Source organism: Rhamphochromis longiceps, linkage group LG6 (assembly GCF_057381845.1).
Source record: "Rhamphochromis longiceps isolate RC_006_pf linkage group LG6, R_longiceps_female_GT1.1, whole genome shotgun sequence".
Taxonomy (NCBI): Eukaryota; Metazoa; Chordata; class Actinopteri; order Cichliformes; family Cichlidae; genus Rhamphochromis; species Rhamphochromis longiceps.
In genome coordinates this window covers 20,595,728-20,611,183 of record NC_140562.1, presented here as the reverse complement: position 1 = coordinate 20,611,183, position 15,456 = coordinate 20,595,728, and the positions used below count along the sequence as shown (strand labels likewise).

The window sequence follows — 15,456 nt, the reverse complement described above, 5'->3', positions numbered from 1 at the left end:
GTAGAGGTTTGAATGTATAAACAAAAAAGTCAAGCGGTTTAAAATGAAGCTTTAACGTTGGTGCACCACCAACATGGAAAGCTTAAAACAAAGAAAAAACCACTGTAGCTGTGTGTCAGCACCTGCCTTTATTGAGCCACCTGTGTAAGTATAAACCACTCCATGAAACACAGCAGGTGGCAGAATGCGCTATGAGCTTATAGTACAATTACAAATATAAATTCAAGCACTCTCTTTTTTTTTTTTTATTAACCAACCAAATGAGCCTACTAAGGCTCCAGTCAGATAGGTGCGGAGACCAGTTGGTGACGCCCTGGCAACTGTACTCTGCTTGCTAGGGAAAAATGTGCATTTCCCAACCAGCTGGCAAGTGCTTGCAGGCATTCACTGTGAAACTTATTACCAAAGGCTGAGTCACAAAGGCCTAGAGACCAGTCAGTCACCCCTGGCAGTCACAGATTAGCTGGGAAAAATATGCATTCCCCAACCAGTTGGCAAGTGGTTGCTTGATGTCGCTATGTGAAACTGCTAAAGAGGTATACAGCAGTCTCCAGCAAACACTCCTCAACTGGTTGGGGGTTACATATTTTTTTAAGCAATCAGAGGTTGCCAGAAGATCATCAGAAGGTTGCTGAGTTGCTGAGGGCTAACTGAACAAGTTTCTGTGAATTTTTTTACGGTACGCTGTCTGAACCCCCTTAAATTTTTAGACTTCAGGCTGCTGTTATTTGATGCTCTATAAATTCAGTGAATTGAACTGAAAAAACTGCACTAATAGGTGTTTTCAGAAACACAGGTATTTTCACCAGATGTTTTGTGTCATTCACCTTTTTAGCCTCTTTTAGCGAATTGGTTTTGATTGTATTGCTCACCTTTCCAAAAAGCGAGCAAGCTACCTTTGCGTTCCTTACTACGAGACAGGAAAAATTAGTGTCTAGGTAGAAAAACTAAAAGGGAATTGAATACTGGAACTACATTTGACAAGAGGTTTGACACAACTGCTTTTGGCTTGTTTTTGCCTCACATGTCAAAAAGCAGTTGATCTCACTTTTCCACAGTATCTTCATGCTGATCTGTGCCAGATCAGAAACATCTTTTTCACAGCAAAAACCTTGATTTTTGGCTTTGAATTTTGACTGATTTCAGTCAAGTTTGATCCTTGCAATTGCTTTTGTGATGGAGCTCCTCCTATTGGTGATTGAAAACATCAGAGTCAGCTTAGCTGTGGTGCATGGTTTGTTCCCCTTGGTGAAATCCAGTTGAAACACTGTGAAGATAAAAAAAAAAATGATCACAAAGTGTTTTTGCGGATAATAATATGATGGAGAAGCAAAAGTGTTAATGAACATAAAAATGGTTGAGGGCACTGAGGACTTCAGGTGTTCATTACAGACATGAAACTCAAGGAGCCGAATAGTATTAAGACATCACTGTAGTTTATTCAGCTCTCATTATTATTTTTCCAGCTTCACGCATTTATAATATTTGAAGTTTATAAGCAATAAAAATCGACCCACCCATAAAGAGGAGTGGTATAGTTCTTTGACCTGTTCACACTCTGGCAACGTTGGGCTCGCCCCCGTGATTTTGTCTCTTTATCAAGAATGTTCACAAATCCCTGTGAATGACATCATCTTGTTCTGGGGAGTTGTAGCCAAACAGACACAGAGAGAAGCAGCACCAAGCGTAGCATCCAGATCCAAGCCCTCAGCAGTCAGTGTCTTGAGCCAGCAGACCTGGACACCAGCAAAGAGAAATATGCCAAATACCTCCCCCCAACCACCATCCTACCCCAACGTTGCCCCCCACCCCCATCTATTATTTCTGCCCCTCTCTCTGTTCCTGAAAGCTTGGTTACATCATCCTCAGTGTCCACATTTCAATAATGCCTGTGAAATCTCCCACTGGCTACAGGACATGGGGGGGGGGGGGGAGCTGGGATGGAGAAAGCTTGCAGAATGCGTGATAAAAGAACGACAGCACGCATACATAACCCATCATTTGTTGTAAGACAACAGTTCGAAACATACCAGTTGAATGTAGATTTCTGTCTGTCTTCTCCTTTCCTCGTAATCCCTGAAAACAGAAGTGTAATGGTAAGCATTTGTATTGACTCAGGCCGGTCAGCCAAGTCCCCCTCCCCTAACACAGCTCCATGCAGGCCCAGCCATAGCAGACATTTTTGTGGTGAAATCATTAAACCCACGTGCAGCTCTCTCTCTGTGGTCACTGGGGGTCGTGCTCCTCTGCCTTTAGCTGAATAAATCATAAAGTTTGCCGGGGGACCACACAAGAAGCCAGCCCAGTGCAGCCAGAGCATCCAGCCTATGCAGCCAGTGCAAAACACATGCACACGCACAGCCCCAGACCTTGTTATTTTTCTGAAAAACACCAGCAGTGAAACAGAGACAGAACGAAGCGAGACAGAAAGTGGCGAGGAGCGAATACAGCAGAGGCACAAAAAACAAGTGATAGAGCACTACACCAAAAATAATGTCAACGAATGTACAAGTTAACAGAAAAAATAATAGGGGAAAAATCTTGTAAAACAGAAAAGCATAAGGTAAAATACAGCAAGGTGGAAAAACAGACTGCCAAAGATGTCAACAACATTTGCTAGCAACATCAGTCAGGATACAAATGAAAAACTTTTTTCAGCATTGGGCTCAGGAGCATCATAAAGGAGAGAAATCCTCTCTCCCTGTCTGTCTGGGATGGATGAGCTTGCCAGACTGATCCTTCAGACAAGATGTGACCGCTAAAGGAGGAAACGCTGTCCTGTCTGAGGATCGCATACCGTCTGGGTGCATTTTTGTGGGATGCACCAATTTATACCATAAATTACTAGAACAAATTGCAAGTAAAACAGAGAGAAAGAGGAGCTTCTGTTTGCAGACACTTCACTATTACATTTCCATTGCAATTTTACATTAGAAAACATAGCTGGATGTCTTTATTCGAGTTACAAAAGACGAAATATTATTTATTTAAAGCCTCTATGATTATATAGCAATGTGAAAAAGAAAGTACTATTCTTTCAGTTCAAGGTTTTATGTATCAGTACATCATCTAGTCCTTAGCAGGTTCAAAAATTATGTAAACAACCTCAGATGAATACATGACACACTGTGAAAAAACAGTTACAGTAAAAACAAATACTGTTTTCATAGGAATTAAAAGGATAAGTAGTACTTTGGTGCTGTTAATTAAATGCTCTTGATGAGCAAGTGTGATCACCTCTGTAAAGGCAGAAGTTTTTGCACTTTGTTGGGCTGGAGGGTATGAAACACTGTTTTAAAACAATGCCAAGGAGAGAAGACATCAGCAGTAATTTCGAGGCTTTTGGCACCCATCAGCTTGAGAAGGTTTATAAGGTCATTTCCAAACAATTTGAATTCCTTCATTCTGCAGAGAAAGATTATTAGCAAATGGAAAACATTCAAGACAGATGCCAATGTTCCCAGGAGCGGAAGTCCCAGAAAAAAGGTCAAAGAACTGTGTCATGCTTACAGCCACTGCAAAAAAAAAACAAAAAAAACCCCAAGAGCTACATTTCACACTCTACGGGTCTCAGTTAGCATGTCAAATGTTAACATTCATTAAACAGAAAAAGACTGAACAAGTATGGCTTATTTGGAAGAATTGCCACGCTTCTTCTCCCTACAAAGAACCTGGCACCATGGCTTAGGTTTGCTAAGTTGCATCTGAACAAATGAAAAGACTTCGAGAACAGTGTCCAAGGGACAAGAAAATGCCATAGTGGAGATGTTTGGCCAAAATGCACAGTGCCATGTTTGGTGAAAATCAAACACAACATATGACTAAAAGCACCTACTACCAACTGTCAAACATAGTGGTGGAGGAGTGATGATTTGGGGGGTTTTTGCAGCCTGTGGTAGGACTCGACTTAAGCGGTCAAAGAAGTGCAGGAGACTGATGCTGTCCAGTGTAGCAAGTGATTTATTCACCATTCTGTGGCCCAACAATATTTACAAAGAAACAAATAAGAAACTCAACTCTATAATTAACTCAATTCAAATAAACATAACTGAACTTAAATCAACGGAAATTAAGGTCAAACTGCACACAGCTACACTGACCTGAACCCTTCTTCTGAAACACCTGAGTTCGTCTGCTTAAATAGTCCCCTTAATCAAACACTTTCTCCTCTGGACTATTCCATTCAGTAGGTAGGTGAGATGAACATGATTATATTCATCCTCTACTACTCCTCTTGACTGGCAACATAAACTCTGGTGTAATCAATACATATCACAACATTAAATCTATTTCTTTATAAACCCTTTAAAATCAACTTTATTAAATTATAAGAATTCTTCCCCTCCTGCCCTTGGTCTCTTCCTGTGACCTCAGATGAACCCAGAAGGTATAAAGCAGGAAGTAGAACTACATTTCCTCCTTTTGCTTCTGGAAGACAGGTAGGTAAAGGTAAGTTCAAACAATACAAATTAACAGTTGAAATAAATAACATGTTAACTTAACAAACTTGTATGAATTGATTTAAACCAAGATGTTATATTATATAATCTGTAAAAGTGCAGAACATAAACAAACCCGGGATAGTAGATGTTTGCCTATTGCAGATTACATGTGAAATATGGTTAAATCAAAACAAGAATGTTAACTAAAAATGTAGACAAATGGTCTTCTCACCCACTTTGTCACACTCCCCCCCCCCTTAAGACCGTTACTCCTCTGAGTCACGGGACAGGAAATCAGCAATGACATTCTTATGTCCAGGTCTATACTGGACCTGGAAACGAAAAGGCTGGAGAGATAAATACCATCTTGTTATCCTGGCATTAGTGTCTTTCATATTATGAATCCATTGCAAAGCACGATGATCAGTCTCAAGAACAAACTCTTTCCCAACAAGATAATATCGCAAGGTGTCTAGAGCCCATTTAATCGCCAATGCCTCCTTTTCAATGGTCGAATACCTCATTTCCCTTGGAAAAGGTTTTCGACTGATGTACTGGACAGGCAACTGCTGCCCTTCCTCTCCTTGCAGTAAAACAGCTCCCAGACCCACCTCAGAGGCATCTGTTTGTACTGTGAATGGAAGGTTAAAATCTGGACACTGCAAAACAGGTTTCTGACACAAACAGTCTTTCAAATCATTAAATGCATCCTCAGCATCTTTCGTCCACCTGATCCTTGTAGGACTAGATTTTCTTGTCATGTCAGTCAATAAAGCTGCTCTTGAGGAAAAATTTGGAATTAGTCGACGATACCAACCTACTAATCCCAAAAATGATCTCAACCTTTTCTTTGTGTTTGGCAAGAGTGCTGCAGCAACTGCATCCACTTTTCCAACCTGAGGGCGAATGCCTCCACCCCCTATTACATAACCCAGGTACTGCACCTCGGGCTTGGCGATGTGACATTTCTTGGCATTTATGACAAGTCCAGCATTTGCGATACGTCGAAACACATCAGCAAGATGTTTCAGATGATCTTCCCATGTACCACTATAAACAACAATGTCATCAATGTAGGCAGCTGCATATTGTTCTGCACCCTTCAACACTCGATCCACCAACCTTTGGAATGTAGCTGGTGCTCCATGCAAACCAAAGGGCATCACTGTGAATCTAAACAGTCCACTCGGCACTCTGAATGTTGTTAAGTCCTTAGATGAGTCTGTCAAGGGAACCTGCCAATAACCTTTACAGAGGTCAAGGGTAGTCAGAAATTTAGCATTTCCCAAACGATCAATTAGTTCATCAACCCTCGGCATTGGATAAGGATCAAAAGCAGACACAGAATTTAACTTAGAAAAGTTTACACAAAATCTAAGCTTAGGATCATCTTTCTTTGGTACAAGCACAACAGGGCTACACCACTCACTGTGCGATGGCTCAATGATTCCTGCAGCCAGCATCTCCTCCAGCTCACTTTTCAACTCAGGCAATAGCTTAGCTGGGATACGGCAAGTGGTATCTCTAATTGGCCGTTGGTCTGGAGAATGCAAAGTGATTTTGTGTTCAATGAGGTGTGTACGACCTGGCTTTAGACTGAAGAGTTCTTTGGTCATAAGTGATTGCACCTCCTGACGTCTTTCCAAAGGCAAATGGTTTAAATCTGGAAACACAGTTTTGACAGCTGAAGAAGGGAAGTACTGCTCCTGAGGCTCTTCCTCATCCACAACTGTACGTGCCCACATGGATGTTGAGTCCTGTGGCTGGTCAGTCCACTCTTTCAAAAGATTGACGTGGAACACTTGATGATTCTTTCGACGGTTTGGTAAATGAAGCTCATATGTGACTGGGCCTGTCTTCTTTGTGATTTCATATGGCCCCTGCCACTTTGCAAGAAGACTGCTCTCAGAAGTTGGCAAAAGTAGAAGAACTTTCTGTCCCTCACGGAAGACTCTTCTTCTTGACACTTTATCATATCTTTGTTTTTGCCGCTGTTGCGCATGGGCCAGATTGTTATTAGCAAGTTCTTGGAAATGTTCTAGCTTGTCTCTCATTTTGAGGACATGTGAGAGTTCACTAAACCTCTGCTCTGACATCGAACCCTCCCAAGCTTCTTTCAGAACATCCATTGGACCTCTGACAGGATGCCCATAAAGTAGCTGGAATGGTGAAAACCCAGTAGAACTTTGTGGAACCTCTCGGTAGGCAAATAACAAAAATGGGAGCCATTGGTCCCAATCTGACCCTGTTTCATTCACAAATTTCCTGAGCATTGATTTTAAGGTCTTGTTAAATCGCTCCACAAGGCCATCAGTCTGTGGGTGATAGGGACTGGTCTTGACACCCTGGATCCCTAACAAACTATATACTTCTTTAAGCATCTTAGAAGTGAAATTGGTCCCCTGATCTGTGATGATTTCTTTTGGGATACCTACTCTGGAAAACAACTGAATCAGGCAGTTAACAATCTGACGAGCCTTTATTTTCTTCAGGGGGAAGGCTTCAGGATATTTTGTGGCATAGTCACAAACTACAAGTATGTACTTATGACCTGCTTTACTCTGTTCTAGTGGGCCAACAATGTCCATGGCAATGCGTGAAAAGGGTGTATCAATGATGGGCATACTGATAAGCGGAGCTCTATCTGCTTTCCTGCCTGGAGCTGTTAACTGGCACTGTGGGCAAGCTTTACAGTATTGTACCGTATCACTGAACTGTTGGGGCCAGTAAAATCTGGGAATCATTCTAGAAAATGTTTTAGATTGTCCCAAATGTCCTGCCCAGGGAATGGAATGACTCATTTTCAAAATGGTAGATCTCAAACTCTGGGGGATCACCAACTGGTCACCAATCTTGCTACGACGATGCAACAAATCTCCCTTAACCACAAACACTTCCTGCCTTCCCTCAACTGTAGTTGACTCTGGAACACATTTAGAGAACAATGGTTTAAGTGTTAGATCCTCTTTCTGAAGCCTAGCAACCTGACTAGCACTGGGGAGAGACTCAGTCTTTAAAGGATCTAAAATGTGTTCAGCTACTCTTGTTCCCTTCACCTTTTCATGTCTTCTCTGTCTCTTGCTCTTTTTTGGTTTAGAACGAGTGCTAGACTCATCCAATGGGGCATCCTCATTTGCAAAAGGTAATTCATCCCAACCCAAAGCATTAACCTGTAGCTCCTTAGCTTTTGACCTTGTGACCGCTAACAAACTTTCAACGGTTTCAGTCTGACAGGGATGCTTGGCTATTAGCTCTGTGAGTATTGGGAGATCACGGCCCAACACCACTTGATAAGGCAGCGTTTGCAGCACTCCCACTGAAAGAGTGTAACACTGGCCTTCTACTTCAATTGCAACTTCAGCAACTGGGTATGATACCTTATCACCATGAATACAGCACACATCCACTGTTGCTCCTGAAAAGATCACATCCCTGGGAAGACTGTCTTGTCTAACCAGAGAGCGATTACTTCCTGAATCTAACAGAGCTACACAGGGTTTGTCTTCAACAAATACCCCAATTGATGGCTCACGTTGCTGACATTCAATTTCATTTTTGTGATTCTCACTGACTTTAGTTTGTCTAGCAGAACACATGTAATTTTTACTAACAGACATCTTTGTACACTGAGCTTTAAGATGACCCATCTGACCACACAAATGACATGCTTTATTGGTTTTATTTTTTGTCTCAGATCTGGCAGGATCTGAGTTATACCAGTTCTGTCTTGTGTGCTTAACTTTCAAGTCAGGGCCACCACCTAACTTGTTGAATGGCACGTTGGAATTTGACTTAACTGGTGTGAAGTCTTTTGATGGTCGACGAGCTGCTAAGAAAGCTTCAGCCAGTTCTGCTGCTTCCTTGGAAGTCTTTGGGTTACGTTCCTTAACCCACGTCCGAAGATCAGGATTCAAAACCTTGAGAAACTGTTCCATGATGATGGCGTCTCCGATTTGATCCTTTGTCTTTGTTTCAGGATTCATCCACTTGATGTACAACTCCTTTAGGCGGACCTGCAGCTCCCTTGGTGTTTCCTCTGCTCCAAAGGTACTAGAACGAAACCTCATCCGATAGGTGTCAACACTTATTTCATACTTCTGCAAGACAGCACACTTTACTTTTGCATAGTCCATAGTGTCATCAATATCCATGGCTACATAAGCGGAACGTGCTTTACCAGCTAGCAGTGGTGCTAGGTGAAGAGCCCACTCATCTCGCGGCCACTGGCAAGCATGAGCAATTCTTTCAAAGGTGATTAAATAATGTTCAATGTCCTCACCTTCATTGTAAGGTTGCATTTTTGGCCCCTTCCAGCCTGAATGTCTCACCAGTGTTGAAAGCTGTGCCTCACTGCGTTGATGTGCCGGCTCCAAGTCAAGCCTATTTGATTCTTGTGTGCTGGCAGATGGTTCTGGAGTAGGTGCTCTCGAAGAAGCCGATGTAGATGCTTGTACTTCAAGTAACTGATGCTCTAGATTGCCATGCTGCATCTGCTGTTGAAGCTGGGCAAACTGATGCCGGATTTGCCTCCATCTATCATCCTGGCGCTTGTGCTCTTGCTCCAGTTTAGCATCGCGTTCAGCCTGCTGTTGCATCAGAGTTTGCAAAAGTTTGGACAATTCAGCCACATTCTCTTGTCCAGAAATATGGCCACTTATTGCCCCTTGTTGGTCGCTGCCATCTTGTAAATCATCTGCTTCACATTCTGGAACATGCCCTCTCTTTGCTCGGGTAGACATCTTCTCCACTCCTTAATTGGCCTGGAATCCCACTGCTGCTGCCACCAAATGTGGTAGGACTCGACTTAAGCGGTCAAAGAAGTGCAGGAGACTGATGCTGTCCAGTGTAGCAAGTGATTTATTCACTAGTGATGGGACGTTCTGTATCGAGGCTTCGGAGCGTGTGTCGAGTAATGGAGGGGGCGTTTCCGCGAAGCGCGTATCGAGGCTTGCTTCATTTATGGGAGGAGCTGAAAATGATGACGTCCGAAGCCTCGCTGCCCGGCTGTACCACGTGACTGGTTCATGAAGCGGTTCGAACTTTGCCGCAAATAATCATTTTCCATACTGCCAGCATAAATATACACAGTATACTGCCATCACTACACTATAGGTGTTTTACACACTCCTTTTGTTGTTGACATTTACAGGCTGTGTGCAAAATGCCACACTCTTCAAATTCATGCCAGCTATTATTTTTACGTCCAGTAGGTGTCCTGCTAGAGCAAATGAAGCTTCATGAAGCTTCGCGTTGGGGTGAACCAATTGGATGAAAAGCTTCAGTGCTTCATGGGGCTTCATCTGCCCATCACTATTATTCACCATTCTGTGGCCCAACAATATTTACAAAGAAACAAATAAGAAACTCAACTCTATAATTAACTCAATTCAAATAAACATAACTGAACTTAAATCAACGGAAATTAAGGTCAAACTGCACACAGCTACACTGACCTGAACCCTTCTTCTGAAACACCTGAGTTCGTCTGCTTAAATAGTCCCCTTAATCAAACACTTTCTCCTCTGGACTATTCCATTCAGTAGGTAGGTGAGATGAACATGATTATATTCATCCTCTACTACTCCTCTTGACTGGCAACATAAACTCTGGTGTAATCAATACATATCACAACATTAAATCTATTTCTTTATAAACCCTTTAAAATCAACTTTATTAAATTATAAGAATTCTTCCCCTCCTGCCCTTGGTCTCTTCCTGTGACCTCAAGAAGGTATAAAGGTATAAAGCAGGAAGTAGAACTACATTTCCTCCTTTTGCTTCTGGAAGACAGGTAGGTAAAGGTAAGTTCAAACAATACAAATTAACAGTTGAAATAAATAACATGTTAACTTAACAAACTTGTATGAATTGATTTAAACCAAGATGTTATATTATATAATCTGTAAAAGTGCAGAACATAAACAAACCCGGGATAGTAGATGTTTGCCTATTGCAGATTACATGTGAAATATGGTTAAATCAAAACAAGAATGTTAACTAAGAATGTAGACAAATGGTCTTCTCACCCACTTTGTCACACAGCCAAAAGACTTGCGTATCTTCCAGTCACTGAGTCAACCATGAACTTGTCTTTATGCCTACATATTCTAGAGTCAAATGTGAGCTCATCTGTCTAAAAACTAATGCTTGGCCCAAAGTGGCTCATGCAACAGGACACTAATCCCAACTTTACAACAGAATGGTTGAAAAGAAAGGAATCAAGGTGTTGCAATGGTTCAGAAAATTAAAAGTCCAGACCTCAACTTGATTGAAATGCTGTGGTGGGACCTTATGAGAGCTATGCATAAACAAATGACCACAAACCTCAATGGACTGAAGCAATGTTGTAAAGAAAAAGGGGCCAAAATTCCTCCACACACTGGTTATGCGTTTTGGCTTAGTTTTTGTTAAATAAATAACGACATGGTGTAACATGTGTTGTTGTTTATCTGAGGCTGTATTTATGGGATTTTAGAACTTGGCAAACACCAGCAAACTTTTTATTGTGTGGAATAAGGGTGTACTTTCTTTTCCACGACTATATATCATGTAGGTATATAAATAATGGTTAACATTAATGGTTCACACTTAACAGGGGAACATAGTAGTGCATATAGTTCTTAAAGAGCCTGATGTTTCCCTATATAGTTGGTGGAGACCAAAAATGAGATCAAAAAACAGGTACGTCTTACAGCTGTCAGTTACGTACAAACAGAACTTCAAGTCAATTATGATATTTTTGTAGGACTGTTAAATGTGCAACTTTGCAAGTGCTTAAAATGTTTTTTAGTAGTATAATACATTGTACAGTTATTTCTCTACAATTTGAAGTCTCACATTCTTAATCTTATACAAGGAAAAGAAAGAAAAATGCTACTTAGAAAGTTTAGTCCAAACATAAAAAGTAATATTCTTCCGATAGTATAACATTACGTAACGGATAATACCTGATAAATAATGAGGCATTAGCAAGTAAGTAATATTTTTAACTTATTTTAACCCAATTTTATATATATTTTAAGAGAACTGCAGTTGATTCCAAAAAATCTAGTACAAATGTAAAGTATTTAAAAATGTGAGCTCAAAGGTAAGGCATAACACAGCTGTGGCTATGAATTGTATGGAAGCCAACACCGGCTTTTGTTCAAATGTACACTAGTCACTGCGTATGCGCACCATACATTTACAACAGTGCAACATCAACATACAGCCTACCACATAAAAAAACTTTCTGCAAGGCAAATTAAACACATGAACAAATCTATACCACCAAACTACTGCCTTGTAATTTTGTATTCTAACGCCATGTCATCTTGATTTGTTATCCACCTCCATCAAGCTTCTGTCACCTGACTAAAAGGTCGGGTCGTCATGCGTGTCACGGTGAGAAATGTAAGTGTTGGAACAGCCTGGAGAAAGAGGTGAGGGTGAGGGTGGAGGTTGAAACTCTACCCTCACCGTTAACGGAGGCCATAGCACCTCGTGACCCCAGGCCACACATTTCTGAGTGAACTTTGGCCTCGTGACCACACCAGTGGTGCTGGGTAGCTCCTCATGTCAGACATGCACTTACATACACACATAGTATATCTTCAGACTCCCTCTGGCTTGCAGTCAGGCAGCCATTACCTGGAGATTGTATCAGTGTCAGTTTGTGTGGGATTCATACTCCCCGGGGTAAAGCACAGAGGGCAGGCGCCTGATCTTTCTGTGAAATGTTAATGTGGAAAAAAACAGGCTGAACTCAGAGTGTAGCAATATGTGGAGCCCTGCTCATTGGTTAAGAAACTATATCCCCTCTAGCATCAATTGGGATGTGACCAAGCCAAAAACAAATCAGAAAGCTTTGAGTGCTTGATCAGTGGAGCATGCTTTACAGTATATCTGCTGTGCTCTGGTCTCATTTAAGACAACAATCTTCCATTCAAGCCACAGTTAGAGTGTCCATTAGTACTGGTATTTCAATTTTGAAGACAGTAAATTGACCAAGGAATGCAGCTTGTTGCCTTATCAAAGTCTAGAAGCCAGGGATCTGGAATTGCCTTGCTTTGTTGCACGTTCAGTTTATCTGTCCCGTAATTGCACATTGTAAAACTGTCTCTCTGGGCTTCTTGCTATCCCCAGTGGCCAATGTAACCATCTGGCCCTCGCAAAGATCTGACCAGGAAGTTATGTGAGACGTCAGAGGATAGGAACTCTGATAATGGATACTTAGCCTCACATGGAGTTAGCTGATTCTTCAACATTCCCGTCATTGTCTGAAATACCTGTTACTGCATGCTTTGCCAAAGTTGTCAGTCTTTACAGTACTTTTCCGCAATGAGATGGTCAATAAAACATTAACAAGCATTTATGTTTTTATTTGCACAACACTTTCTGCAGGGGTTCACAGAGCATGCAGATCAGTATGTTACTAAACCCGGTATAAATGGTAAAGTACAGGTGGATGGCGCACACAGCCAACTCTTTTTGTGCCCACTTGCATTGCAGTATGGCTTTTGGGAGCACCTGCTCTAAGTCTGCACACATATATCTATTATATATCAAATAAAAGTTCATGTATCAACTGCGTGATATGCTGCATTTTGCTGAATTGGGAGTGTGTTTGGGATCATTGTCACACTGAAAAATGAAGCTACTGCCATTCTTCCACATGGTATTACACGATGGGTTAAAAACTGATGGTATTTTTCTGTGTTCATAATTCCATCAATTTTGACAAGCTCTCCAATACCACTGGCTTAAATGCAGCCCCATGGATTTGATGAAAAGAAGTATAATCAGTGTGTGTTTTGTGGCAGGCTATTTAAAATATAATTTAAAATTGGTTCTTTGCTAAGTTTTCTGTTTCCTAGTTCATCCCTTGAGTTAGGTGCCTTGTTTATGCTCGAATGATTGATACATCAGTGTAAGGTGGTTAAATAAAAACCAACAAAAAACAACAAAAAAAAAACCCTTATAAAATGGTCAGATATAAAGACTGAACTAAAAATTAAAACCTCTGAAAGACCCTCAGGAACTCTGGAAAACCATTGTTCAAGACCACTTTGAAAACTTACAAGAATGTAAGAAGAGGGGTTGCTCAAGACTTTTGCACAGCACTGTATGTATATTAAATATGAGCAGGTGGCTTGCAGCCTCTTACCAACCAAGTTACACAGTCCTGTTGATTGGATGAGAGCCAGTGTGATTACATCCTACCTCACTACCGTCATAGTAGGTAGAAGTATTACAAAAAGGCTGAACATAGACACAGTGATAGGAAGACAAGGAGGTCCGAGGAGAGTCAACCTTCACAGGGCACCCCCTCTGCACAGATCCCTCTTTATGCACTTTGAATCACCTTGTTGTTGAATTGTGCTATACAAATAAACTTGCCTTGCCTTGCCTATGCTCCTGTTTATTATGGTCCCAAGTAATCCATGCCTGGTGCACTACACCAGGGCTGCCATATGTCAACATCTTGCTGGTGGTTTGCAGGGTTTCAAACAACAGATAGGGTGCACTGAACCTACCATGTAAACTTTATAAAACAGATTCAGCAGAACTATAATTATTTACAAAACCGGAGTATGGGAATATTTTAGTAGAGAAGGCTGTTTTTTTTTATTTATTTATTGACATCACACAAGTTCATTGTTCACCGCTCATATTTTTCTATCAGAAAGTGATATACATTGCTACGATGGGACTTTCCAAGCCACCAGATTATGAAATCAAAAAAGTCTGGCTGAGGAAAAATTGCTATAATCTACATAACCGGTTAATTTGCTCAGTTTTCCCCACCATGGCTAACACACAAATTTGTATATGTCAACATTAGTGTCTTAATGATCTAATGAAAGGCTCTGCAAAATTTAGTCCACCTTTCCATAGAGCAGGCGTGGCAAAAAAAAAAAAAAAAGGTGGCGGGAGGGGTTGTTAGTGAGGAGTGAGGGGGGTTATTTTTGTGAGTACCCCTACAATGCTCCACCTGTGCTTCAGCCATACCCCAGAGGACCACCCACTTAGGGAGAGAGAGGGCTGTCGAGAATCCCTATAACCTCTTTGGGTGGGCAACAAGGCCTTGCGCTGGAGTAGAGTGTTTCAGGCAACTGAAAGACTCAGGAGGAATGGCTCCCAGTAAATACTATAACACTACCAGCAGAGAATAATAAGTGCTGGTGGGAACTGAAAGAGGTGCAACATTATCCATACATGTGCAGAGAGACTGAGTGAGTGTGTGAAGCTGATTAAAATGAACACAGCAATTAAGATTTATTGACCTTTCATATATGCTTATTTTTCATGTTTTTGCACCTTTGGAAAACCCTCCAAAGGTCAAAGACACACTCACCATTGCTGCAAGTTTTGGTCCAAAGAGCACCTGTACAGTAATGTGAAACAAAAGGGGTAAATATACATCAATATGTGAATTTTGTACTGTAAAATTATATGTCAGGGATTTATTTGACTGTGTTTAGTCTGTCCATAAATATAAAGTTAATACACAAAACTTATGTTTATAGGTCTTGTAACTTCCTGAAATGGTCTAAGCTGGGCTTTTCTTTCTTTACCAGATGATTCCTGTCAATGTGTCCATTGGACATATGCATTTTGCCACACTATGCATCTTTTCACCCTGCCTAGCTGAACTTGAGTGAGGCATATATATCATTTAGTTACACAGTATTTCCCTGGGCTCTGTGAAATTAAAAATGAATCATGATGAGATGTGACGATCAGTGTCTTATTTTGTTTGCTTGCATCTATCTTTGCTTACATCCAATTAGACAATCAAACCTATCTATCTTTGCTTATGCCTGTGGGAGTGATTGATGGCAGAGGAAAGAGGTGAAGGCCTCCTCCCCGGTGGTCTGGCTGGGCTCTTAGCCACTGTGCAATGACCGCTGCTGCTGCTATCCCTGACCCACATCACCACATCATTGACACTAAACCGACCGCCAATCTTCCGTTGGCCCGTTGCCTTTGGCACGGTCTGCGCGCTGGAGCTGTTTAGATTATAACCCTGCTG

General features: G+C 41.4%; 1 long non-coding RNA gene across 1 annotated transcript; it reads right to left on the bottom strand.

Moving 5' to 3' along the window:
* Positions 1–284: 284 nt before the first annotated feature.
* On the bottom strand, positions 285–2,723 carry LOC146667889 (uncharacterized). Its single transcript, XR_014911971.1, has 4 exons — positions 2,207–2,723; positions 2,031–2,076; positions 1,518–1,736; positions 285–1,267 (listed from the first exon to the last, which is right to left on the bottom strand). It is a non-coding gene; the product is annotated as an uncharacterized LOC146667889 (long non-coding RNA).
* Between the last annotated feature and the right edge of the window lie 12,733 nt (positions 2,724–15,456).